At 46.4% G+C, this 26,580-nt stretch overlaps 1 protein-coding gene across 2 annotated transcripts in view; it reads right to left on the bottom strand.

Moving 5' to 3' along the window:
• Positions 1 to 12,981, bottom strand: part of DPYSL5 (dihydropyrimidinase like 5) — a 101,167-nt gene extending 88,186 nt beyond the window's left edge. For both annotated transcript variants that reach the window (XM_060650625.3, XM_060650616.3), the window contains exon 1: positions 12,594 to 12,981. The gene's annotated coding sequence lies outside the window, so the exon portion shown is untranslated. The remainder of the gene's footprint in view (positions 1 to 12,593) is intronic.
• Between the last annotated feature and the right edge of the window lie 13,599 nt (positions 12,982 to 26,580).

Genomic DNA, 26,580 nt, shown 5'->3' with positions numbered 1-26,580 from the left:
TCCCAGCACCTTCCTTTTTTGAAGGAGTTACACATTCTGTCTCTTCAGCGGCTCGAAAGCCCTACTCTGCATGCTTGTGTCTTATTTTTAGGGGTCCTCCATGTGGGAGACCATCTGAGAACAGAAGCCATGAGCATGGGGCCAAGAACTCAACTCTTCTCAAGTTTTCTGGAATCCCTTCCAAGGTGAGCCAGAGCCAGGAAAAGCTGCCAAATTATTGTTATTACTGTTTGAATAGGTAAAATATACACATGATAAACATTTAAGACCATATAAATAGTCCCCTCCTCTGGAGATAAGCACCATCACAGGTTTTGCCGTGTTTCTTTGCATGGACAACCTATGCATATTTAAGCATATACTTATCTATTTTGTATTGCACAAAATAGCAGCATGCACGAAATATCACTCTGCCTGCTTTCTTTCTGTTGTGATATAAATTGGCCCCTTGTTCTATATTAGAACATAGGGGCGCCTGGGTGGTTCAGTCGGTTAAGTGTCCGACTTGAACTCAGGTCATGATCTCACAGCTCACGGGTTCAAGCGCCGCATGGGACTCTGTGCTGACAGCTCAGAGCCTGGAGCCTGCTTTGGATTCTGTGTCTCCCTCTCTCTCTGCTCCCTCTCTCTGTCCCTCTCTCAAAATAAAAATAAAAACATTTAAAAAAACAAGTGTCTGCCTCGTCTTTTTAATGGTTGCATAATAATTCTTTGTAAGGATGTATCAGAATGTATTTAACTAGCTCTCCAATGATGGGAATTTAGGTTGGGTCTGATTTTTGGCTAGTATAAATCATGCCGCAATAATAGCCCTTGGTATTTTTCATTGTGCACTTGTTTGCATACCTTTAGGGTACACTCCTAGAGGTGGTACTGCTGGGCGAAAGGGTATGTGCGGTTTTAATGTCGACAGATAGTGCAGTCTGCAGGTTTCAGCTGGTAAGGCATCGCGACACGACACTCCCAGCAGTGACACAGCATGGCTGTCACAGAACATCAAAGCTGTCAGATAGCATCTAGTCTCCACTTCCTCATGGTACAGAGGGAACGAAACCGTTTTGACCGAATTTCTCATGTGCTCTCTATTATCTCTGCACCAATGACCATATAGTCCAGCCTATTCATTTGACAATCATGCGCCTTGGAGCATACTTTTATATACCGTTACATATCCACCAAACTCAGCCCCTAGAGAATACCATTAGCTCCGCTTACTGAGTATCTCCCACACACCCGCCAGGCTCCGTGCATGGATGCCATTAGTCCTCCCTACAAACCTGTGAGGAAGATATTAACATTCCTCCAGATCACAAAACCAAGGCTTGGGGAGACGGACTTTGCCTGAGATCTCTGACACCTAGAAAGCAGCAGAGTCTGGATTCAAACCCACCTCTCTCCCATGAGCAAGCTCGTTCCTGGAAATTGCTTGGCCCCCTGCAGACACTGAGGAAATACGTGAGTGGAGGCTCATGGCCATCTCAAATGACAGCTCAATGCAAGCCAAGTCCAGCCATTGGATGGTTAGTAAACCCTCGCTCACTTGCCACGCTGCTCCAACCCTCATTTCCAGTTCCTGGCTATTTGCATTCCACCCGGGTATTTAGAATTTAACTAAATACTGAGTGTTCCGCATAACTGTGTGATCCCTACACAACTCGGAGACCACAGAATGTCTTTCACAGTGGCCAACTTTGGGTGCTATTTGCTATTAAGAAACGGCAGACTTTTATAGAACTTATTGATGAAAGTTGGCTTTACTTACAGTCCTTTGCCTTCCAAGTTATTATGGCAGTCCTGTTTTTAATTTATCTTTTATTTTTATTTTATTGTATTAAAATTTTTTTAATGCTTTTTTATTTTTGAAGGAGAGAGAGACAGAGCATGAGCAGGGTAAGAGCAGACAGAGAGGGAGACACAGAATCCGAAGCAGGCTCCAGGCTCTGAGTTGTCAGCACAAAGCCCGACACGGGGCTTGAACTCACAAACCATGAGATCACGACCTGAGCCGAAGTCAGATGCTTAACTGACTGAGCCACCCAGGCGCCCCTATTTTTAATTTTTTTAATTAAAAAAAAAATTTATATATATAGAGAGAGTGCAAGAGTGTGAGAGAGGAGTGGAGGCGGAGGAGAGAGAGAGAGAGAGAGAGAGAGAGAGAGAGAGAGAGAGAGAGAGAGACTCTCAAGCAGGCTCCACACTCAGCATGGAGCTTGACATGGGGCTCCATCCCATGACCCTGGGATCATGACCCGAGCCCAAATCAAGAGTAGGACATTCAACTGACTGAGACGCACAGGCATCCATCCCACTGCAGCCCTGTTTTTAATGACTATTTCAGACAATTTTATTCCTACATTTACACAAATTCTTTGATGATCAACTTGCTGACGAAGACGGATGAGAAAGCAATCAGGGAACTTTGTGAAGTTGGTCCTTAAGTCAAGGAATTAACATACATTCATGCATGTGTCTTTATGTGCAAACTATATCAGGTATTATGATTAAAACTGCATCCCCCACACCAAAAATTCCTTTTAAGGGAATTCCAATTCTCAAAAACATTATCAGCTCGGTGATAAAATCATGTATGTGATGTTCACTCATAAAGATGTGAACAATATTTAAGATAATAGAAAAAATTGGACATAATCTAAATGTTCACCAATAAGTAAATGTTTAAAATATTTTTAATGTTTGTTTATTTTTGAGAGTGACAGGGAGACAGAATCTGAAGCAGGCTCCAGGCTCTGAGCTGTCAGCACAGAGCCCGATGTGGGGCTCAAACTCACAGACCACGAGATCATGACCTGAGCTGAAGTTAGACCCTTAACCGACTGAGCCACACAGGCACCCCAATAAGTAAATGTTTAAATACAACAGTGTTTCTTCCAATGGAATGGCAGATAGCCATTTAAAAGTTCACATTTCTAAATTAGGTAGAGACATAAAAAAGCTTTTTTTTTTTTTTACATTTTTAAAATGTTTATTTATTTTTGATATCAAGAGACAGAGCATGAGCAGGGAGGAGCAGAGAGAGAGGGAGACACAGAATCTGAAGCAGGCTCCAGGCTCTGAGCTGTCGGCACAGAGCCCGAGGCGGGGCTCAAACCCATGAACCATGAGATCATGACCTGCGCCAAAGTCGGATGTTCAACTGACAGAGCCACCCAGGCGCCCCAAAGAGCTTTTTTTTTTTTAATGTCAAACAACAGAATACCAATAGTATCCATGTTGTGGTCATAATTCTGTAAAAATTCACCCGTTGGGATGAGCACTGGGTGTTGTATGGAAACCAATTTGACAATAAATTATATTTAATAATAAAAAAAATTATGCGAGCATATGGACAAAGCTTTGATGAAACAAGCAGTCATTACGTTAGCTGTATTAGCAAAATGGCCTATGGGTGGTTTATAATTGATTAGGTATCAGAATATTATATTATACATTTTATTTATTTATTTTTATTATTTTATTAAAAATTTTTTTTTAATGTTTATTTTATTTTCGAGAGAGAGAGAGAGTGAGCACAGGCAGGGGAGGGGCAGAGAGAGAAGGGTACAGAGGATCCGAAGTGGGCTCTATGCTGACAGCAAATGAGCCTGATGTGGGGTTCAAACTCACAAACCGTGAGATCATGACCTGATCTGAAGTTGAAGGCTTAACCGACTGAGCCACCCAGGCGCCCCTATACATTTTAAAGTACAAATTATCTCAAAATACATAAACACTTAAAAAAATAAAGTACAAATTAAATCTTACAGTATTGCCTAAGCGCTTAAGGGACTCAGAGTCTAAGCAGTAAACCCAGGTGCTTAGGCAAGGATAAATCTCGTCTCCCTCACTTGCTTGTATGAGGATGGATACAGACGTGGCAAGCCACGTGACAGGGAAAAAATCTTTCTCTCTGTGAATGGGTCTCCTAAAGAAAAACCTGAGGGGTTAGGAATTCGTGACGACCTTGTCATGCTCCCTTGGCAGTATAGGCTTCATTACCACCATCCTGTAATCACACCTAAACTGCCGCCCTTGATCTATACTGGCCATGTTATCACTGCCACCTCTCCTAGACCAAGGGTGAAGATCAGCCATGGCGATGAAATGGGTTTGCCTTATATCCGCAATCTGAAGGCTGTTGCTCTATCTCTGTGCCTCATCTTTATTGGGTTTCAGTAGTTGCAGAGGCTTTGTCCCATTATAATCCAGTTGTAAGAATCATGTCCGTTTTAAGTCTTTTTTAGAAACCCACAAAAAAAAGGGGGTGGGGGGAATCTATGCTAGAATTCTAATTCCCAAGTAAGAAATCCGAACTCTGTGATTCCAAGCTGCCCCCTTTTGAGGAATTTTTTAAGCCAGAGAAATGACACAACTCAAAATCGCTATTTGATGTTAAGAAACGCAAAATAGTTAACAGAAGAAAAAAATCACTTGTTAATCTTGTTCAAGGCTGATAGGACATCTCTGGAATGATTTGGGGACCCATGTTGCAATTATAATCTGTTCTCATCTTTTCCTTAAGAAACAGGAGTAACGAAATCGCTGTAGCAAGACTAAGGCTGAAACACAACCCTTAGTTTAAAAATGCTCATTTCAGGGGCACCTGGAGGCTCAGTTGAGCGTCTGACTCTTGATTCTTGTTTTCAGCTGAGGTCATGATCCCAGGGTCATGGGATCAAGCCCGAGCATGGAGACTGCTTAAGATTTTCTCTCTCTCTTCCTCCCTCTGCCCCTCTCCCTTGCTTGTGCTTTCTCTCTCTCTCAAATTAAAAAAAAAAAAAGAAAAGAAAAAAAAAAGAAGTTCATTTCAGCTACTGTGGAATCAGGCACAGCTTGAAGTTCTATTTTTTCCTGAAGAATGAGAGTTGGAAACCAACCTCTGATCAAGCCACGACATTATACCAGCCTCTAGGATTTCTAAAAATGGTTTAATCACAGCAGTACATCCCTCAGAATGTCTTTTAAAAAACTCTTCTTAACAATGTTTTTAATCACCATTAATCTTACTATTTGGCACAGTCTACTAAAAAATAACATATGCAAACCCTCGACCCAGCAGTTCTACTCCTAAGGTTATACCCAACAGAAACACACATATGTTCACGAACAAAACGCGTACTAGAATATTCACAGCAGCACTATTCATGATAGTCTCAAACTGGAAACTACCCAAATACCCATTAACAACACAATGGATACTACGGTACATTTACACAATGGGACAATATATAGCAATGAAAATGAGCAAATGAAATGCAACAAACATAACATTGAGCAAAAGAAGCCACCCATGAAAAAGTTTCCACTGTAAGGATTCCATTTGTAAAATAGTTCAAAAACAGGCAAAGCTGATCTGTGCTGTAAAGAGTCAGGAGGGTGGTTATTAACCCTGGAGGAAGGACAGTGACTGGGAGGCGACTTAAGAGGGAGACTTTGGGGGGATGACCGGCTGGCTTAGTTGGTGGAGCACATGACGCTTGATCTCAGGGTTGTAGATTTAAGCCCCACACTGGGCGTAGAGATTACTTAAAAAGGGAGGGGGAGGCGAAGGGCTTTGGGGTACTGGTAATCTATTTCTTGGCCTGGTATCTTCAGTTTGCAAAAATTCATTATGCTATATGCTTATGATTCATATATTTTCTAGGTATCTGTTATAATTCACCAAAGAGTTTAAAAAACAAGAGTATTTTCAAAATACACCCTCACCCCACCCTCCCAAAGTCACCATCTTAAGCCTATGTATTGCCCACACCCTTGGCAATAGGGCGGACTTAGAATAATCCAAGTTGAGTTTCACATGTATTGCAAACACGGCTAAAAAAACCATTGCATGAAAAAAAATTGGAGGCTATGTTTGAATTTTATAACAGAATGAACCTATCAATCCACAAAGACAAATCTGGATGAAGTGGTAAAAATGAGAAAGGAGGGGATCTCTCCATCAATAGTGGATCATGCCCCGCAGAGGGACAAAGGGAAGGGCAGGACCAGACAAAAGCAGGGAGAATAAAGACCCAAAGCCTGAGAAATTAGAGTGAGCCCATGGCGGATTTGAAATCAACAAAGGGGCTGCCTGTCAATGGACACTGAAGTGACACAAAGATGGTGTGACTGAGTACTGGGCACTGCTGGTGTGTGGGAGACACATTCACAGGGAGTTGAGGCAGCGACAGACCCCGGAAAACTTTGCTGCCAATGAAAACGGACAGATGTTGGGGGTGGGGAATGACACAACACTCAGTTCAGAACGTAGATACTCTTCTTTTCTCAGGAGAATCTCCTCATTCATAAAACCTCAGCTTCACTTGAGCCCAAGGATTTTCAATTTAAATGGGGAGCCAGAGGTCTCAATGGCTGGAAAATCCTGTAACACATCATCTAGATCATTCACTCGGCCGTTCTTTCAACGTTACTGAATGCTCACTCTGAGCAGTATTTCGTGCTGGAAGCTACGTGGATGAAAAAGAGGTCCAGATATTATTTTAAACAAGAGGAGGGAGAACCATTTTGTCACGGAACAGCTCATTGCTGAATTCTTTCGTTGACTGTAAACCTCACACCCACCGGGTAAGGTTCTTGGTTGGAGTGGTGTTTCAAAAGCCTGGACTCTGTGGGTGCGCCTGCGTGGCTCAGTCGGCTAAGCGTCCTACTCTTGATTTCATCTCGGTTCATGATCTCACGATTTGTGAGATGGAGCCCAGCCCCGGGCTCTGCGTTGACTGTGCGGAACCTGCTTGGGATTCTTCCTCTCCCTCTCTCTCTCTCTCTCTCTGCCCCTACCCTGCTCACACACTCTTTCTCTCTCTAAGTAAGTAAGTAAGTAAGTAAATAAATATTAAAAAAAAAAAAAAAAAAAAGCATGGACTCTGTCATGGTTGGTTTCTTATGTCAACTTGGCTAAGCTATAGTACAGTATAGTATAGTATGGTGTAGTATAGTATAGTTATTCAGTCAAACACCATCTATATATTGTTGCTGTCGAGATATTTTGTAGATGTGGTTAACATCTACAATCAGTTGACTTTAAGGAAAGGAGGTTTTCTTCAGTAATATGGGTGGGCCTCATACAATCAGTCGAGAGGCCTTAAGAGAAAAACCGAGGTTCCCTTGAGGAAGAAGAAATTCTGTCTTCAGACCTCAACATCAGTTCCTGGCTGAGAGTTTCCACCCTGCTGGCCTGCCCTAGGCATGTCAGACTTGCCAGACCCCACAATCATGTAAGATAACCATTACTGGTTCTGTTTCTCTGGAGAACCGCAAGTTATACAGACTCTAAGCAGACCCCTGGGGTTTGAAGGTTGGCTCTGCGACTCCTCTAGCTGGGTGATTTCTGTACTGTAAGCTGGGGATAATAATAGTACTTAATTCATAGGCACTAGAACAACCCCAGAACAGAGTAAGTGCTTGGAAAGTGTTTGTTAAATAAGTAATTCTGTGATGCTGAGTTTATTTCTTAGCTGGAAAACTGCAGATATTTTTATTCCCAACAATTACCATCAACCAAACATGAACGCTCTTTCCCACACCAAAACCAGAACAGCCTTGGAACAACAGCCCCTCACCAGTACCTGATCTTCTAGATGATGAAGGGGCAGGTGAAATGCCAGGCCAACACCACACATTGTGATGATTTGGCAAAGCTGGAATCAGAGCACTTCTGGAACATTCTTAACTACAAGTTCTCAGCTGCTGACAACAGCTGTGCTTAAAGAAGCTCAGACTCAGCACAGAGCTATTCCTACTATTTGCAAGGGTGGGGGTTCATGAAGTGGTCCTAATCATTCTTTCTGTTCCCACTGGTGATACCCCACTGCAGCCTGCCCCAGCCCCTTGCAATGAAAGATTAGATGGGGGAAAACGTGGGGTGCCTGGGTGGCTCCGTCAGTTAAGCATCTGACTTCGGCTTAAGTCATAATCTCAGGGTTCTTGGGTTCGAGCCCCACGTTGGGTTCTGTGCTGACAGCACAGAGCCTGGAGCCTGCTTCAGATTCTATATCTCCCTCTTTCTCTCTTCCTCCCCTGCTTGTGCTCTCTCTCTATCTCTCTCTCTGTCTCTCAAAACTAAATAAATGTTAAAAAATAAATAAATAAAAATTTAAAAAATAAAATAAAAAATAAAAAAAAATTAAGGCAAAGTGATCCTAAAATTATTTCTCATTTATTCGCTAGAAGTGCAATAAAATCAAACACCTGACTTGTTATTCTCATTTGATTTCACATTATGCCAACTTCTTCCTACAGGTTTTCATGCCAACAAAGATTTTCTGTATTATTGTTCTCCTATAGGTTCCTGTGTACTAAGTCTTACAAGGCGTTTCTGAAATTATTTTCTTATAGCTCGGAAAACAAAAATGAACAGGATCAGATTCTATCAGAATTTGGTTAATTTTTACACCAGCAAGATAGACAGGTTTTTAGATTTTTTTTAAGTAATTTCTACACCCAAAGTGGAGCTTGAACTCACCACCCCAAGATCAAGAGTCGCATGCTCTACTGACTGAGCCGGCCAGGCACTCTGGGTCTTAGACACCAAGCGTCCAGCTCTTGGTTTTGGCTCAGGTCGTGATCTCACAGTTTGTGAGTTCGAGCCCCAAGTTGGGCTCTGCGCTGACAGCAGGGAGCCTGCTTGGGATTCTTTCTCTTCCTCTCTCTCTCTGCCCCTCTCCAGTTCATGCTCTCTCAAAATAAATAAATAAACTTAAAAAAATAAGAATACCGACTTCTCTGGCTCTGTATAATTATCTAAATCCTCATTTACTCCAGAGATGTGGCCAGTTGTGATGGCCCTTGGCCTACAGTTCCCTGGAGCTTTCTTTATGTAGGATCATGCTGAATCCTGGGTCAGAGGAGCAGTTATTATTATTTTTTTAATGTTTATTTATTTTGAGAGAGAGAGAGAGAGACTAGTGCGAGTGGGGGAGGGGCAGAGAGAGAGGGAGACACAGAATCCAAAGCAGGCTCCAGGCTCCGAGCTGTCAGCACAGAGACCGATGCGGGGCTCAAACCCATTAACCACAAGATCGTGACCTGAGCTGGAGTTGGACACTTAACTGACTGAGCTACCCAGGCGCCCCCGAGGAGTGGTTATTAAGGAGGGAAAACTCCCAGGTATCCATGGTAGAAGGACAGAGAGGTGTGGAGGTACCACAGAGGAAGTCAACACCAAGTCCCCAAACTTAACTTCTGCCAATTGTGTATGCTCGCCTTGCTGCGTAACCATTCCCATAGGAGGAAACGCACAGTGCATAAAGCATATTGAAACTATCCTGGCTTACAACTCCATCTTGGAGGGGCTATGCTGGAAACAGTCAGGTTCATGTCCTATGAACATCTTGTATATACCTAGCCAAGGTCCCCGAGGTCAGGGAGATGGAAGTTAACAATGGCACCCCGGAATTCTGGGGTCGCCTGATTCTTCCCTCTGGGCCCTGTCTCCCAGACATTTTCACAGGAGGTAGGAGAAGGATGCTGCTTTCTCTCCATCTTCCCTATACAAATGGGCTGGTCATACGGATGCTGGCCTTCCTCATCTGTGGACTCTCCAGGAGGAAACTATTGGGATGGATGTTCACACAGGGCTCAACAGGATTACACCTTTAAATAAACCCGTAAAATTCTTTCAAAAAGAATAAACCAACAAGACATTCCCTTCTGAAACTTTCCCCCTTGGGTACGACATGAAGACACATTTCCCCCTGGAGCTCTTTCATAAGAAGAAAACCTCTGTGTCAGATTGTAGGTTTTCCAATATTAAGATTCCTGGTTTTCATCTACTCTAGAGATAGACAGGTCTATTAACTTAGTTTAAATCATCCAGTGAACAGCATTCCAATTAATCCTTTCAGACCAGTTTTGTAAATTCTGAGAGGCACCTCTTAAAAACACCATCCTTGAAAACCAGCAAGATACAGCCGACTGCTGCTTTCCTATGTCCACTCGGTATTGCCCAAATAGGAGGCTTTCGGGTTGGCAACTATCGAATATTCTGGGCAAGAGCCAACAGTGATATCACAGCCTTATGCACCAACCTTATGCATCAACCTGGTTAAGAAAGAAAATCCTGGGGTTTCAAGGCTAGAGAGAGCCAAAGGCTCATCAGTTAACTTAAGGGCAAATACAAGTCACAATGATTGAGTCCTATGATGCTCTGTCTTTTATCCAAGCTTCCTTCACTCTAAATAAAATAAAATATGAATAAAAGAAAATAATCCTTCTGCCTTGCCCTCCCTACACATCTTTTTTGCTAAATGAATGACAATTTAAAAGTAGAAGCCTGATGCCAAAGAGTCACCTCTAATATAAGCTAAACAATGATTAAAGAAAACCTATAAAATGAAATTTTAGGATTGGGTAATCCTTTCACATGTCAAGATGCTGCAGTCTGGCATGAAAGATGCTTACACAGCCAGCAAGACTATGAGCGCATGGAAAGGTCTGCTGAGCCCTGGTTTGTGCTTCCATTTCTGTTCATCCGCTTTCCCATGGGCAAGCAGCCACCTCCTATCACAGAGCCGTCCCTGTCTTAGGTCAGCAGACAATACAGGCAAAATCTGCAAAGGATGGACACACTGGCTTGGGTGTGGTCACTGGCAATGGGAAGCTTTGGTGCCCAGGCTGCAGGCTGTAAAAGCCAAGAGCCGCACCCTTGGCGGGTAATCTCCAAAAGCCACTTGTCCGTTTTTTGGTTTGTTGTTTGTTGTTTTTGTTTTTAACCACAATCCGCAACAATCCTGACTGCTCCTTCCATGAACACACAGCAGACCTTAGACGTGAGCCCGCAGACAAAGCCGACTGCTCAAGGGGGCTCGCTGTGCACGGAGGCAACCTCCAGGTCGCCGCCGGGCCGCCACGCCACGTCTGGGCTCCTGGTCAATAGCAAGGGGCAGGCGGCGGCGCGGAGGCACCTAAAGCCGGTGGCGGCGGCTTTCAGCCCGCCTCACAGTCTGGGGGACGCGCGACTCACACCAGGGAATTAACAGCGGGGCTTGGTCCCCAACACAAACCCCAAAAGACGAGCGCACGCCCTGAGATTTCTACCAGAGCATTTTCTGCACCAGAAAACTGAACACTTGCAATTCTGGGGATGGGGGGGGCCTGGTACAGAGTCGCGTGGATACCAGTGCCGGCTATTGTTCTCCGGGTCTCTCCGGCGGGAGACTTCCCCCATCCCGCCTCCCTGCCAGCATCTGCCACTGGACCAAGCCTTTCAGCTCCGCGAAGAAAAGGGTGTGCCTGCGGCGCTGCGGATTATCGCAAAACCTTAAGCTAGTCCCTACGGGCTGTGTCAGGCCGGGAGACAAAGCTCCTAGTGGGGACAGCTCAGCCCAGTCTCGGATCCGCCATCCTAGGTCGGTTGCCATTCCAACGGCCACGCCCAGCTGGCCACCTGGATCTGGCCGGCAGGATCTCCAGGCTCCACGCCTGGAGCCGAGGGTCTTCAGGCCCGAGACCCGCCTCCCAGCCGCCCACCCCCTCCCTTCCCGGGAGACCTTCCTCCACTGGGAGACCTCCCTCCCCAGAGAGACCCTCCCCCGGCCGGCGCGGGTCTCCTCCTCCCCGGCGTCTACCCTCTTCAACCCCGGCGGTCTCCACCCTCCAGCGTCTGCCCTCCCATCCTCATTCTTCCTCAGTCCCAGACTCGCCCCGCCTCGCGCCACCTGCACCGCACTCTTCCCTCCCGCCTCAGACCCGCCCCCCGCCCCCTCTCTCTTTCCTCCTCCAACCCTGGTCTCTACTTCCCCCTCCACCCAGACCCAGTCACCTGTCCCCACCCAGCTTCCCCATCTCCCCGTCTTTGCCCAGACGGAGGCCCCGCGTCTGCCTCTCCCCATTCCAGCTTCTCTCAGGCTCGGGCTCTTGCCCCTCCCCAGGCCTGGGGCGTCGGTGTCTGTCGCCCACCAAGATCGATGCTGCGGGGAGAGATCCCGCAATGGGCTCCAGCGAAGGGACCCAGCTCGGCGCCCGCTCTGGGGCGGGCAGCCACAGGCGGCCTTTGTAGTTCAGGCAGGTGCCTCGGAGGCGGCAGGCGAACCGTCCTTAGGCGACCGCTGCGTTAGCCAGTCGAGTGGAACAAGCCGTCGGGTCTGGTACAGGCTGGGCAAATCCCAACCCGGAGGCGAGATGGACGCAGGGTGTGTGTGCCGGTGGTGGTGGGGGGCCAGAGATAGCGCCGATCTAGGGACTCGCGCAGGACGGGCCGGTAGCCAGAGAAGCCCCCGCCCAGCCTCCAGCCATTCACTGCACCTCGACGAGAGAGGCTGGGCACCTACTATGTGCTAAGAGTGAAATCCCTTCAACCGAGCCGTCTCCTCACCTCAGTTCTTTGCAATCCCACAAGCACACATGAAACGCCTACTATGAGCCAGGCACTGCACGGCGCTCCGTGGGCGTACAAAGAGGACCCCATTCCGGCCTCAGTGTAGCCCCGATGGCCGCCCCAATCCCAAACCACACCTCCCGCCGCGTCCCCTGCAGCGGGGCCCCTGGGCGCACCCCGAACCCTGCCCTTTTGTGCGCCTCCCAGAAAAACAGAGGCCATGAGATGGATGTCCCAGCCCAGGGAGAATAAGCCCACCGCCCGCCCCGCCATCACGCACTCCTCCGGGATGCTGCGGCTGCGAGGGTCCGTCGGTCGGTGCGTCTCTCCTCGGTCTTGACGCGGCGCAGGAGCTGCGGGTGCTCGGGGCGGCGGCGGCAGCACGCGCGCTCGCTCGATCGCCGCCTTGGCGCGCGGGGCGCTGGAGTCGGAAGCCGCGGGCTGGGGAGGGGACGTGGGTGGGGGCTGGAGGCGGTCTGGGCCAATCACCGACCCGACGTCTCCTCCCCAGTGCTCCCCCACCTCGCGCTAGCAGGTTAGGGGGAGGCGGGGACAGGCGGCGCCCCGCATCTTCGCCGCCGCGCGCGGCCGCAGCCTTGGGACTACAACTCCCGACAGGCCCTGCTGCAGGGCCGGGGTCCGAGAGGGGAAGGAGAGTGAGGCCGGAGAACCCGCCGACCCCCCGCGCGCCCTTCTCCGCGTTCCTTTGGGTTTCCATGGTGACTCACTACACTTCACAAAGCCCCAGCGCTCACACGCGCTGATGCACGAGTCCCCTGGGAGGGCTACGGGGCGGGTCCCTAGGATACACCGCCTTCCCTCCCCTCCCCCTCCCTGCAGGATCCCACCCGAGGGGTTGAAACAATGCCCCGGCCGCTGCCGGGCCAGCCCTTTGCCGCCTAGTTCCCTCCAAGACCCAGTGTGAAGCCTCTAAAGTGGGCGCTCGGCGGGACTGCACGATGGAGAGGACCGGGTGGTCGTTATACCGAAATGTTCTTACGTACGGTACACAGTCGACGGACCCTCGGGGCCAACTAAGTTCGCGTCTGTCCGCTCTGGGGGCTCGAACCTGGAGTTCATTCTCTCAGCTGCGCTGAGCTAGGGCTTCTCCATCCGGAGCTCTCAGGTCCAGCTGCCTGTCCTATTTCTGGACACCTCCTTTCAGGACACGGTGAAGCCTTTGGAAATGTTTTATAACTCAATTCACATTTACTCACCTTTTTTTCCTTCACGTTTTAAACACACGCATAATTGAACTAAATCAACAAATCTGAAAAAGGAGAGGGCGGATCATCAGGCCTTTCTTTGTACCACTTCCCTAAACCTCTCTCAAGCCTTTGCTGTAATCTGTTATTTTATGTCGTTGTAGTAATAATAGCTTAGATACGGTTTAGCAATTTGCCTCTTTTCACTTAATGCCACTTCAAAGGTGTTGCTGTTGATTAAAATGCACCATTGAGTCCTCCCCTCCCACCCCATCCCACGGTCCCTGGAGGGGGGAGGGGAACCCCAATGGAATACTGCAGAAACCCCTCTCCTCCCAGCTTGGGAGAGGCGGGGAAGGCAGGGGAGCTCCCAGACGAGCGGGCTGTACAGTCGCAGCCAGAGAGGTAGTTCACGCTTCTCTGCAAGTTATTTTCAACCAATATAGCGCTTCATTATTCCCGAGAGTGCTCCCCTCCTCCTCTCAGCAAAACCTACAGGTGCATCCCGCCTGCAGAGCCTGCCGAAGTGGGGTGTCCATGGACCACTTACCCTGCAGTCCTTTGCCGTGGGTTCGGGGCCTGGAGCAGGCCAGGCTGGCTTTGGGCGGGATGCATGCTGATTACTCACATTGCGTCTCTGCTTCTCCAGGGAGGAAGGTTTACTATTCTGCCCTCTGCCTCACACGTCCTGAGCTATGCAAGGAGCCCCCAAATGAGCCTAGGGCCTACACCAAAGCATCCCCAATCCAGGGGGCTCAGGAATGACTTGTCCTCCCACTGCTCCAGCTTGGGGCACTGCCCTATGGATTCACAGGCTGGCCAGGTTCTGCAGGGACCCAGGGCTTTAGGCAAAATGGATTGAGCCTCAGGGAGGCGAAGCGAAGCCCCCAGCAGGCCAGCAACAGCAGGATCGCCCGAGTACCATCTTCCCCGGAAGCTGTGCTTTTTGCCTAAGGGGAAGGGAGTCCTCTAGTGGCAGGAAATGTTTTCTGCAGCATTTTGTGGACCTCAAATTTGGAATCTTGTTTCTTTGCTTTCTGGGGCCTACCTCCCCTGGTAAGAGAAAGAGTGGCCATCTCTCTGCCTGGAGCATTGAAAAGTCACACACCTTAGACCTGGGGGTTGTAAATGTCCCCAGTACTTGAGTTTAGTTTTATTCATATACTTTTAATCTAGGCTATCTCTCCTGGGAAGTAGAAAGGACATAGGGCATGGAGTCAGACATCCCTAGGTTGGAATCATTGCTCTACTTTTTGGATAATTGACTTTGGGAAAGTTACTTATGCCATCTGAGCCTTAGCTCCCCAGAGAACGTGGGGATCACGGTATTTTTTTTTTAATTTTTAAAAAAATTTTGCTGTGATAATTACATAAGGAAACGCATGTAAAGGGCATAGCACACTGCCTGGCCTATAGCATGCACTCAACAAATGTAGCTATTATCATTAATTTATTCAACAACAAATGGTCATGGAACAGTGTGAGGGGAAACAAGAATATGCCAAGATTTCCATTATAACAGCTACGAAAAGCAATATGCTGTGACTTTTATTGTAAAGCTCATACGACCAGCTTAGATGAAATAGAATAGGAATTCCCATGCAAGAGAAATCTGGTCTGAACAGATCATCAGGGAATGGAGGAGCTGGATTTGGATTTCACCTGGATATTTATTTGCTAGATGATTCTAAGCAAAGGTCTGGGATTCCAGGAGGAAGGAGTATAAATTTGTGGGTGGGGAAGCTGAAAAGTGTTTGGAAGGCACCTGAGGAACCCATCACGACTTGAAAGTCAAGTCCGTGAATGCGGATGGTGGGAAGAGAAAGAGGATAGTAAGGTAGGCTGGTGTTGGGGCCAGACTTCATGAAGCTCAGGGCTACTGGCTTTTATGAGTAAATGTGTTTGGGGTTCCAAATCGCTGTAATGATAAGCTTCTGAATAAGGGGCACCTTATTCACCATTCTCCCCCCAAACCTCCCCATAAGTCAATGACAACCCTAGCGTGGAGAACACATTGTGACATCTTCTTAGCCATTAAAACAATTGTGAGCCAGCAGTCAAACTTCTATATTCAGGTCAGTGCCACGGAGCAGGAACCAAAAAAGGAGTCAGGAGGATGGACAAATGGACATTGGGGGAAAGACTGAACAGAGGAAGCCTCTAGAAGAATTAAGGCATAGAGCTAAGGGTGCCTGGCTGGCTGAGGCGGCAGGGTGTGGGACTTTTCATCTCAGGGTTGTGGGTTTGAGCCTCATGTTGGGTATAGAGATTACTTAAAATCTTTAAAAAAAAAAAAAAAAAAGCATAGCGCTAATCAGATACACAAACAAGGGCAGTGGGGGAATGAGAGTAAGAGAGTTTCAGGTCCTGGTGTGCTGTGGTCACCCAGCCAACGCTGAGACACAGGGGAAGGGACCCAGGGAGGCTGGGGTGGCTGTGCTGGAGCTGAAAATATCAAAGTAAATTCCAGTGGCTTATCACTGCTCTTGAAATGCTGATGAGCTCTCCAAAAATTTAAATCATTTCTTTTGGCCTAGGAATCCTTTTTTTTTTTCCCTGCTTTTATTTTTAAGTCTCAAAGTTTAATTTTATTTATTTATTATTTAAGTTTATTTACTTATTTTGAGAAAGAGAGAATAATGTGTGTGCAAGAGAGAGGGGGAGGGGCAGAGAGAATCCCAAGCAGCTCCCCTGAGACTCCCGGGCCTGATCTCACGAATTGGGAGACCATGACCTGAGCCTAGATCAAGAGTCAGATGGTTAACTGACTGGGCTACTCAGGGGGCCCCTCAAAGTGTAATTTTAAAATAAAAGTTTGTCTTCTCTTGGAACTAGAATGGCCACAAACCAACCTAAAGAATCACTGGATGACTCCAGCTGCTCTAGCCCCTTGGCAGAAATCTACAATTTGAAATTTGCATTTCTTTCACACACACACACACACACACACACACACACACACACACACACATTCTCCAGGTTAACGGAACCTATAAACTGCATAGTCTCACAATGTCAACATTTTATAGATAAGGATAAGGAGGTTTTGTTTTAAGACATTTTTCTCCCTTAAATACACTTCATCTGGGCATTAGCAAGAATAATAGTGACAGCAAGAAACACAACTTAAATATATACAACCACCTTCAGAGAACAAAACAGGTACTCTAAGAGCCACATCTTTAATCATCTTTTTGTTCCCCACCTGTCACACTCCACAGCACAATGCTTTATTAAACCCTGGATGAGTGGGCCGGGAAGCTGAGAATATTGGAAAGAGTCCCCTTACCCTGCCACCAAGTTGGGTTTTCATTTATAAAAGGAGTCTAAAGAAAACAACACTAAAAAATCCCATTACTGCCTTTACTTGAATTTTTCTGATATTATTTTATAAAGGCTTTCTTTTAAAAAAATGTTTATTTATTTTGAGAAAGAAAGCAGGAGGGGCAGAGAGAGGGAGACACAGGGTTCAATTTCATGAACTTGAGACCAAGACCTGAGCTGAAATCAAGAGTCAGGTGCTTAACTGACTGAGCCACCTAGGTGCCCCTGAAGCCAGCCCTTGTTCAGCTAATTTGTCCTCTTCAGTTGCACTTAATCAGAACTTATCTCAATAAGAATTAAAGTGAATATTTATTGAGCATTTCCTGCATTTCCTGAATACTCTAAATTAAAAAAAATTTTTTTTTACATTTATTTATTTTTGAGAGACAGAGACAGAGCACAAGTGGGGGAGGGGCAGAGAGAGAAGGAGACACAGAATCCGAAGCAGGTTCCAGGCTCTGAGCTGTCAGCACAGAGCCCGACACAGGGTTCGAACCCACAAACCGTGAGATCATGACCTGAGCCGAAGTTGGACGCTCGACCGACTGAGCCACCCAGGCGCCCCAATTTCCTGCACACTTTATTCATAGGATTCATTTAATCCTCACAGCAGACTTGTGAGAAAGGTATGACGCCCACTTTATGAAAGGGGGAAACAGGATCTCAAAGGCAAGTAACGTGCCAAGGTCAAACAATTCAAAGGGGCAGAGAGAGATCAAAACCTAGGTCTGACTCCAGGATCCATATTTGTTCATTTAGACCACACTGTGTGTTATTCGCAAATCTAGTTTTTTGGGGGGATTCATACTGTAATTTTCAGAGTGGTGGCCATCCCATCCACCTTGGCGATTCTGTTGACTTTGATTAGCTTGCCTCCTGACTTTCACAATGAAAAGTCCCATGTGGGTGCTCTGTGAGGTACCCAGAGAGCCTGTATCCTGCTGTTCAAAGTTACAGTATCTCAGAGCACTTGGAATTGTCCTACATGCTTGCATATTCTGGGGTTTTTTTTTTCATTTTTTTTCTGTTTGTAGTTCGAGAAATTTCTATTGACATATTTTCAAGTGCACTGATTTTTCCTCAGCTGTGTTCAGTCTGCTGATGAGCCCATCAAAGTTATTCTTCATTTGTGTTACAGTGTTTCTTCCTTCTTTTTTATTTTTATTTTTTTGATTCTTTGTTAGAGTTTCCATCTTTCTGCTTGAAGTCCCCATCTATTCTTGCATGTTGCCTACTTTTTCCATCAGAGTCTTAACATAATAATCATTGTTATTTTAAATTCCCTATCTCATCATTCCAAGTCTATGTCATAGCTGAGGGTGGTTCTGATGCTTGCTTTGTCTCCTCAGATGGTATTCTTTTGTGCTTTTTTTAAAATCAAGTTTTATTTATTTAAGTAATCTCGACATCGAATGTGGGGCTCAAACTCATGACCCTAAAATCAAGAGTTGCATGCTCCACCAACTGAGCGAGCCAGTCGCCTCTCTTTCGTGCTTTTTTCTTTAATGTTTATTTATTTATTTTGAGAGAGAAAGAGAGAGAGAGAATGCATACATGAGCAGAGGAGGGACAGAGAGAGAGAGAGGGAGAGAGAGAATCCCAAGCAGACTCCTCAAGACTCGGACACACACACTGTGAGATCATGACCTGAGTCGAAATCAAGAGTCAGATGCTTAACCAATGGAGCCACCCAAGTGCCCCTCTTTCATGCTTTTTTTAACATGCCTTGTAAGTTTTTGTTGAAAGCTAGACATGACAAACTGGGTAAGAGAAACTGAGGTAGGTAGGTTTTTAGTGTAATGCTTTGTGTTATTCTAGGCAGGAGCTGGGCTGTGTTTAAGAATTGTTGTGGCTCTGAGTGCCACAGGCTTGTTTCCTCTAATTTCCTTGTTTTTTACCCCTCTGTAATTTTTGGGTTTCCCTAAGAACTCCTTCTTAGATAGACTCTGTGATATGCAGCTTTCCCAGTTAATCCACTGTTAGTATCCTGAAGCCTGTTGATGTAGTGGAAAGATGTTGGAAAGAGAAGTGTTCCATAATCTTACGATTAAATCTCATTGTTTTTAGCAGGCCTGAGTCCCTGGGCTCTGACCTTCAGAAGCATTTCTCAGCCTTTTTTCTCCCTTCTCTTACATGAGACAGGGAGGCTAGACATGGTCATAGCTGGCTAATTGTTCTTCCTTCAGGTAAGAGAAGGTTCTGGTGAGGTTTCCCTTGGAGGTCCCTATTAGGGAGAACCTTCTGGGTTTATTTCAAAATGGTTACCATGCCAGAAATATTAAAGGGATCTTCTCTACTCTTTATCATGAGAAACTGGTGGGGTTCTTGGAGGTAAAACCCATGAGAGTGTGAGGGCCCCTCTATGACTGGGCTCTGCTACAGGCTGAATGTTTGTGTTTCCCCCAAATTCATATATTGAAATCGTAATGCCCAATATGATGGTATTAGGAAGTATGGCCTTTGGGAGATGATTAGGTCATAAGGTCAGAGCTTTCATGAATGAGATTAATGTCTTATAAAAGGGGCCCAGGAGAGCTGGAAGAGGGTCCTTACCAGACCATGTGCCCTGTTGACACACTGATCTTGGACTTTCAATCTCCAGAACTGTGAGAAATAGAAGTGTTTAGATTTAATCAAATTAAGATGAAGTCATTAGGGTGGGCCTTAATCCAATACGACTGCTGTTCTCATAAGAAGGGAGAAATTTAGGGGTACCTGGGTGACTCAGTCGGCTAAGTGTCTGACTTTGGCTCAGATCATGATCACATGGTTTGTGAGTTCGAACCCCTCATCAGGCTTTCTGCTGTCAGTGCAGAGCATGCTTCAGATCCTCTGTTTCCTTCTCTGCCCTCCCCAGCTAGTGCTCATGATCTTTCTCTCTCTCCCTCAAAAGTAAATAAACATTTAAAAAAAAAAAAGAAGGGAGAAATTTAGACACAGATACACAGGGAAAATGCCATGTAACAATGGAGGCTGAGTGATGTCTACAAGCCAAGGACCACCAAGGATTGCCAGGAACCACAAGTAGCTGGAAGAGGCAAGGAAGGATTCTTTCCTAGCCCCTTTGGAGAGAGCATAGCCCTGTAGACAATTTGATCCTGGACTGCTAGTTTCCCAAGCTGGGAAAATATACATTTCCATTGTTCTATAATACCCATTTAGGGTTGTGGTACTCAACCCTAGGAAATTAGTAGAGGTCCCTTTCTATGGAAGGCCAGGCTTGGACCTTTCTGGGCTCACCCAATTCTATCATGTCTGTGCCTTTCATCTTTGATCATTCTGTAACTCTCTAGAATAAAATGTAATGTAAAGAATTGATGGTAGTTGTAAATGATTCCTGTTTACAGACATGTAAATACATTTTCTCCAGTAAAGATGCAATCAATTTCATCCAGTGAAAGAGAACAGTCTTGCCTCTATTATTAGCAAATTCATATCAGCAACCTGTCTATAGATGTCTTTGTTATTTGGATTGTCCTTGTTAATAATTGTTATAGCTTGCTGATTCTGTCAGTAATAAGTGAGTTAAAAAAAATTTGAACATATCTTCATTTTATATTTGTTTGTGTCATGATTTTACCTCTTTTCTTTTTTTATTTTTTATTTTTAAATTTTTTTTTAACGTTTATTTATTTTTGAGACAGAGAGAGGCAGAGCATGAACAGGGGAGGGGCAGAGAGAGGGAGACACAGAATCCGAAACAGGCTCCAGGCTCTGAGCTGTCAGCACAGAGCCCGACGCGGGGCTCGAACTCACGGACTGTGAGATCATGACCTGAGCCGAAGTTGGACGCTTAACCGACCGAGCCACCCAGGCGCCCCTACCTCTTTTTTTTATCATATTTTCATTACTTAGATTATTTCTGTTTTTAAATTTTATTTATTTTAAATATTTGGTTTTAATATTTATTTATTTAAATTAATTAATTAACTAATGAGTTTTAAAGACCCAATGTGGGCCTTAAACTTACAACCCCAAGATCAAGAGTCACATGCTTTGCCAACTGAGCCAGTCAGGCATCCCTGATTTTACCTTTCTGAAAAAGATATCAGTAAGTACAGAGTGTGAAGGGGGACTGTTTTGAAATGTCTACTGAGGGATATTTCTACATATTTCCTTGGTTCTTTCTCCATTCAGTCAGCTAGGGGACTCAACATTCACTGCTTCAGGAAAAGCAGAAAGCATAAAAAAGGAGTTAATTCCTGCCTTTAGTGTTTCCAAAGCCTACCCCTCAGGCTAGGAAGGAACTGAGGCATCATCAATAGATTTTGAAGAATATAGGAGTATGAGTAAGTCTTTTTTTTTTTTATTTTTTTAAAGTTTATTTATTTTTGAGAGAGAGAGAGAGCAGAAGAGGGGCAGAGAGAGAGGGAGACACAGAATCCGAAGCAGGCTCCAGGCTCTGAGCTGTCAGCACAGAGCCCGACGTGGGGCTCGAGCTCACGAACTGTGAGATTATGACCTGAGCTGAAGTCAGATGCTTAACTTACTGAGCCACCCAGGCGCCCCAGAAGTCTGAGTAAGTCTTATTCATGCTCTGGAGGTTGGATTAATATTTCCAGACTCGGGCTGAGTAGAGCGACAGAGAAGGTGACAAGGGCTGAGCACAGCCTCTGTGGACACCAAAGAGAGGGTGTCTATTCCCTCTACCCCGCGCCACTGGGGGGGATGGGAGATTGTCCAAATGACATGGAGAATCTAGAGCAGAGGGTATTTGCTGTTACTCTGTGTAAGCCTCCAGAATTTAGACACGCTCCACAGGAGAGGAACCATAAATTCTCTGAGATTAATTTACTATTGCTTCTCTCACCCCCACCGAATGGGCACTTGTGATAAGAATCAAGTTCAGCTAGGAAACTAAAGTTTGTAGATTTAGATTCAGCCCCTTCACCATAGTATCCCACTTCTATTCAAGCATCATCATTTATTTTACCCATTTCCTAATCCGCTGCACATGTGTCAGTCTTCCTCAGCATCCAAATTTCCTTCCAGCATGAGGAGAAACAGAGCCAGACTACCTCTATAGAAACCAAAAGTCCCAAACTGGTTCCCAGGCTCCCTTGCCAGTGGGGCACAAGCATAGGATCCAGATTCTGCCCATCAGGCACATCCACCCCATGTTTGAACTAGGAACTGGTGGCATAAAAGCAGAGAGGCCCTGGAGGAACTCTTCAGCAAGACGGCGCATTGCTTGGGCAGCCCACAGCAGTGGAGCTGGTGGTAATGACTAGAGCTTGGCACCGCTCTGGTTGGAAATGTAGTGGTAAGCCCACTGTACCAGTTCTGCCCGTGACCCAGGTACCCACTGATGCTGTTTGAAGCGTTGGGATTCGGAGCCAATGGCCAAGAAAGGATTCTTGAGCAGCCTTCAGTGCAAAAAGGTGGTTTACCAAAGCATGGGAACAGGACCCATGGGTGGAAAGAGCTGCACTTGGGTTGTGAATGGTGACTGATTATATAACTTCAAGATGGGAGGGGGTTAGGGAGTTAGGGAGAGCATAAGTTTCTAAGGAATTTTGGAAGCAAAGTATCCAGGACCTTGAGGGGGTTAGTTATTGTTAAGAAAAGGTCACTTATCACTGTCTAGTAAAACCGTAGCCATGAGACCCTTCAGCTGTATATGTATATCTAAGCATATGGGCCATATGCTTAGAGTATGGTTGCCAATGTATATCTTGCGGGGGTAGAGATAAAGAAAGTTTCCAAAGGGATTTTTATATGTTAAAGTAGCCTTACAGGATCCTGAGGGGTCAGGAGAATGTTAAGCTAGGATTCCTTTTTGTTTGTCCTTAGCAAAGTGTCATCATCGAGGCAGCTGAGCTCCTAGAGGAAGGTCACTCTGGCTGTCTCAAGGATGTGTCAATGGGCTGTAGGCAGTAAGGAAATTTAATTTTTCATTTGCCTTTGCTTTCCCACATCATCCACCACTCCCAGCTACATACCTAGAGCTATGTGATATCCTTTTAATAAATCCCTTTTCCACCCAGATCAGCCAGAAATGGTTTCTTTTGCTTGCAATTAGGAACTCTACCTATACGTCAGGCTCTGGGCTGATGGCTCGGAGCCTGGAGCCTGTTTCTGATTCTGTGTCTCCCTCTCTCTCTGCCCCTCCCCCGTTCATGCTCTGTCTCTCTCTGTCCCAAAAATAAATAAAAAACGTTGAAAAAAAAAAATTTAAAAAAGGGGCGCCTGGGTGGCGCAGTCGGTTAAGCGTCCGACTTCAGCCAGGTCACGATCTCGCGGTCCGTGAGTTCGAGCCCCGCGTCAGGCTCTGGGCTGATGGCTCGGAGCCTGGAGCCTGTTTCTGATTCTGTGTCTCCCTCTCTCTCTGCCCCTCCCCCGTTCATGCTCTGTCTCTCTCTGTCCCAAAAATAAATAAAAAACGTTGAGGAACTCTACCTATAGACTAGACTATTTTTGGACCAGGTTGTTGCATTTTTTTACTAGTATAAACAGCCCAGAACAAACATTTGTGAACAGCTATCTTGGTATCCTTGTCTAATTGTTTCCATTTTTTAAAAATGTTTATTTATTTTTGAGAGAGAGAGAGAGAGAGAGAGAGAGAGAGAGAGCGCATGAGCAGGGGAACGGCAGAGAGAGAGGGAGACACAGAATCCGAAGCAGGCTCCAGGCTCTGAGCTGTCAGCACAGAGCCTGATGCGGGGCTCAAACCCGCAAACTGTGAGATCATGATCTGAGCCGAAGTTGGATGCTTAACCAACTGAGCCACCCAGGCGCCCCTCTTGTCTAATTTCATTAAGGAAAACCAAATGGCAGGATTGTTGGGGATTCATACTTCTAAGTGGGTTTTTTTTTTAGCTTTATTTTTTTTAAGAATGGCTTTCCAGCCCTTTTCCCCCCTAAGTTTATTTATTCATCGAGAGAGAGAGGGGGAGAGAGAGAGAGAGAGAGAGAGAGAGAGACCCAAGCAGACTCTGCACTGACAGCACGGAGCCTTACTTGGGAAATTCTCTCTCCCTCTCTGCCCCTCCCTCGTGCATGCTCTCTCTCTCTCTCTCTCTCAAAATAAACTTAAAAAAAAAAAAAAGAATAAAGCTTTTTTTTTTTTAAAGAGTTTTGATATAGAAAATATTAAGGGGGTGCCTGGGTGGCTCAGTGAGTTAAGCACTCAACTCTTGATTTCAGCTCAGGTCATGATCTTGCAGTTTGTGAGTTCAAGCCTGGCATCAGGCTCTGCTCTGACAGTGCAGAGTCTGCTTGGGATTCTCTCTCTCTCCCTCTCTCTGCCCCTGCCTCCTCTCAAAATAAATAAACGTAAACAAAATAATCAAGGTGTTTTCTGTCACATGCTCTCCCCTTGCTGATGACTCCTGAGGAGCCATGTCTGCCCTTCCTGCACTGGGGGAAGTCTCCAAGGCTGAGGCATAGAGTGTAGAAGGGGGGCTGGGGGTGCAGCTGGGGTATATCTTGGTCTCCAGTAAAGACAGAGGCCACTACTTCCTGAGTGAGGTGCCAGGAAGTATGCTTTATACATATTACCCGGTTTAAGTTTAATCCTTTCAACAACTCGATTAAATTTTCAGATGAGAGAATTGAAGCTCAGAGAAGTTAAGTTACCAACTTACTGGTCATACAGCAAGTGGGTGGGGGCAGGTAGGTTTCAGGCTGAGGTCTGCCTGACTTTGAATCCTGTGCCTCCCTGGAGAAGTCAGTTCAGGAAGCGGTTTAAGTTCTATAACACTGTCAGAGTGTTTGGATTTGGGAGAAGGTTAAAGTCTGAGCAGGTGTGAGGCCAACATTTTGCCTTTTTTTTTTTTTTTTTAACATTTATCTGGGGGGCCTGGGTGCCTCAGTAGGTTAAGCAACTGACTTCAGCTCAGGTCATGATCTCACAGTTTGTGAGTTTGAGCCCCACATTGGGCTCTGTGCTGACAGCTCAGTGCCTGAAGCCTGCTTCAGATTCTGTGTCTCCCTCTCTCTGCCTCTACCCAGCTTGCATTCTGCTCCTCTCTCTCTCTCTCTCAAAGAATAAAAAAATTTTTTTAATTAAAAAAAATAAATGATGAGTCTTTAAAAAAAAAAAAAAGATGTTTATTTATTTATTTTTGACAGAGAGAGAATCCCAAGCAGACTCCACGTTCAGTGCAGAGCCCAATGTGGGACTCCATCCCACCACTGTGAGATCATGACCTGAGCTGAAGTCAAGAGTCAGAAGCTTAACCGAGTAAGCCACCCAGGTGCCCCCAACATTTTGCTTTTTAGCTTGTGCTGGGAAATGTGGAGCTCCTGAGACACCACAGCTTCTGGGTTTTCCCTGGCCCTTTCCTGGGTTGACCTCGTTATGTATACTAGAATGATTTTAAAAAACCAGGCATGTGCAGGAGACTTGGGGGGCTCAGGGCTGGGAGTCTCCCAGGCGTAGGCAAGGCCAGTGGGAAGGTGACCATAGATCAGCTGTAAGTAAGTGAAGTGAATAAAGAAGCAGTGGTTTGAGGAGCTACAGGGAGAAGGAATATGTGACTGGCCAGGCCTGTGGAAAGGCCCGGCTTGTACAAAAGCCCCAAATGACTGAGAATTCCAGCATCCCTGGCAGAAGTGGAGAAGTGGCAAGGTGGAGACGGCTTTGAGGGAAAGAGGAGGAGTCTAGGTTTGGAGACCTTATATTGCACGATCTCAGGAAGTTGAGCAGCCAAGGAGCTGTAACCTCAAGGATTTGGAACTAGGAGGTGCTGGGAGACCAACAGAGCATTCAGAGGCCATCTGCAGAGAGCCCTCAGCTGAAGCCTGGGAGAGTGTAGGAGAGTGTAGGAGTGAGTGCAGAGGGACAAAGGAGGAACGTTGGGACACTTGCAGCAGGCCAGGTAGGCAGGAGACAGGAAGCTGCTGAGGGTGGGGTGTGAGAAGGGAGATGATTCATTCTCAGAAATACCAAATCAAAGCTGTGCTAATTAACAATAGGTTTACAACCTATTGGAAATGTGTACAACCCCCACCCCCCACAATGGAGTCCCAAAGCCTTAGACACCACACTTCCTGATTCTGTTTCCCCTCTCTGGTTTGTGGGCTTATTTTCACAGGCTTTGCAATGAGCATGTGCCAAAGAACAAAGGGAAGAGGGACTGAAAGTCTCATTCCTTAGGGGATGTGCATTTGTTCCGATCAGATTACTTTTTGCCTTACACGGGCATAGGCCACATCTGGGTGAGGCTGTAACCTCTGTAACACTCAGCCAATGAGGAACCAGGGGAGGGACTTGCATGCTAGGAGATAAATTGTCTGCTGTAACTGCCCGGGAGAGTGCCTGTCCATCACCTGCTCTTCCAAGAATGTTGATTAAAGCCTCTCTTCATTGTGCTCCCAGTCTCCGCATCCCTCCTTTGACTGGGTCAGTGGGCTTTTTTTCTAACATGGGGGAGGCCTCCCCTGGGCCAACCACACACACGGCCCAACCAGAGGGGCTGTGGCGGAGCAGGAGCCACAGTGGTTGTGAGTTCCAGCCCCGAGCTGAGTGAGCCTGTGCTGCCTCCCCTGGACCCTTCTCTCAAGGTCAGATTAAGGGTGGCTGGCACAGCACCCGCAGTGGGAGACCCCCTAGTAGAAGGCCGTCGTGACGGTGTGTGGTGAGCAGTCGCAGTACAGGGAGAGGGTGGAGGTCCCTCGAAGGCTCAGGGGTAGGTGGGGAGACAATGGATGCAAGCACTGTCTTGGGGCCAGGGGAAAGTTGGCAGGGAGAGGAAATGGCCCTGGTGGTGTAGACAGCAGCTGAGGGGAGGGCCA

The sequence above is a fragment of the Panthera onca genome, chromosome A3, assembly GCF_046562875.1.
Source record: "Panthera onca isolate mPanOnc1 chromosome A3, mPanOnc1 haplotype 2, whole genome shotgun sequence".
Classification (NCBI taxonomy): Eukaryota; Metazoa; Chordata; class Mammalia; order Carnivora; family Felidae; genus Panthera; species Panthera onca.
The sequence above is the reverse complement of the archived record's forward strand: the minus strand, read 5'-3'. Positions and strand labels throughout refer to the sequence as shown.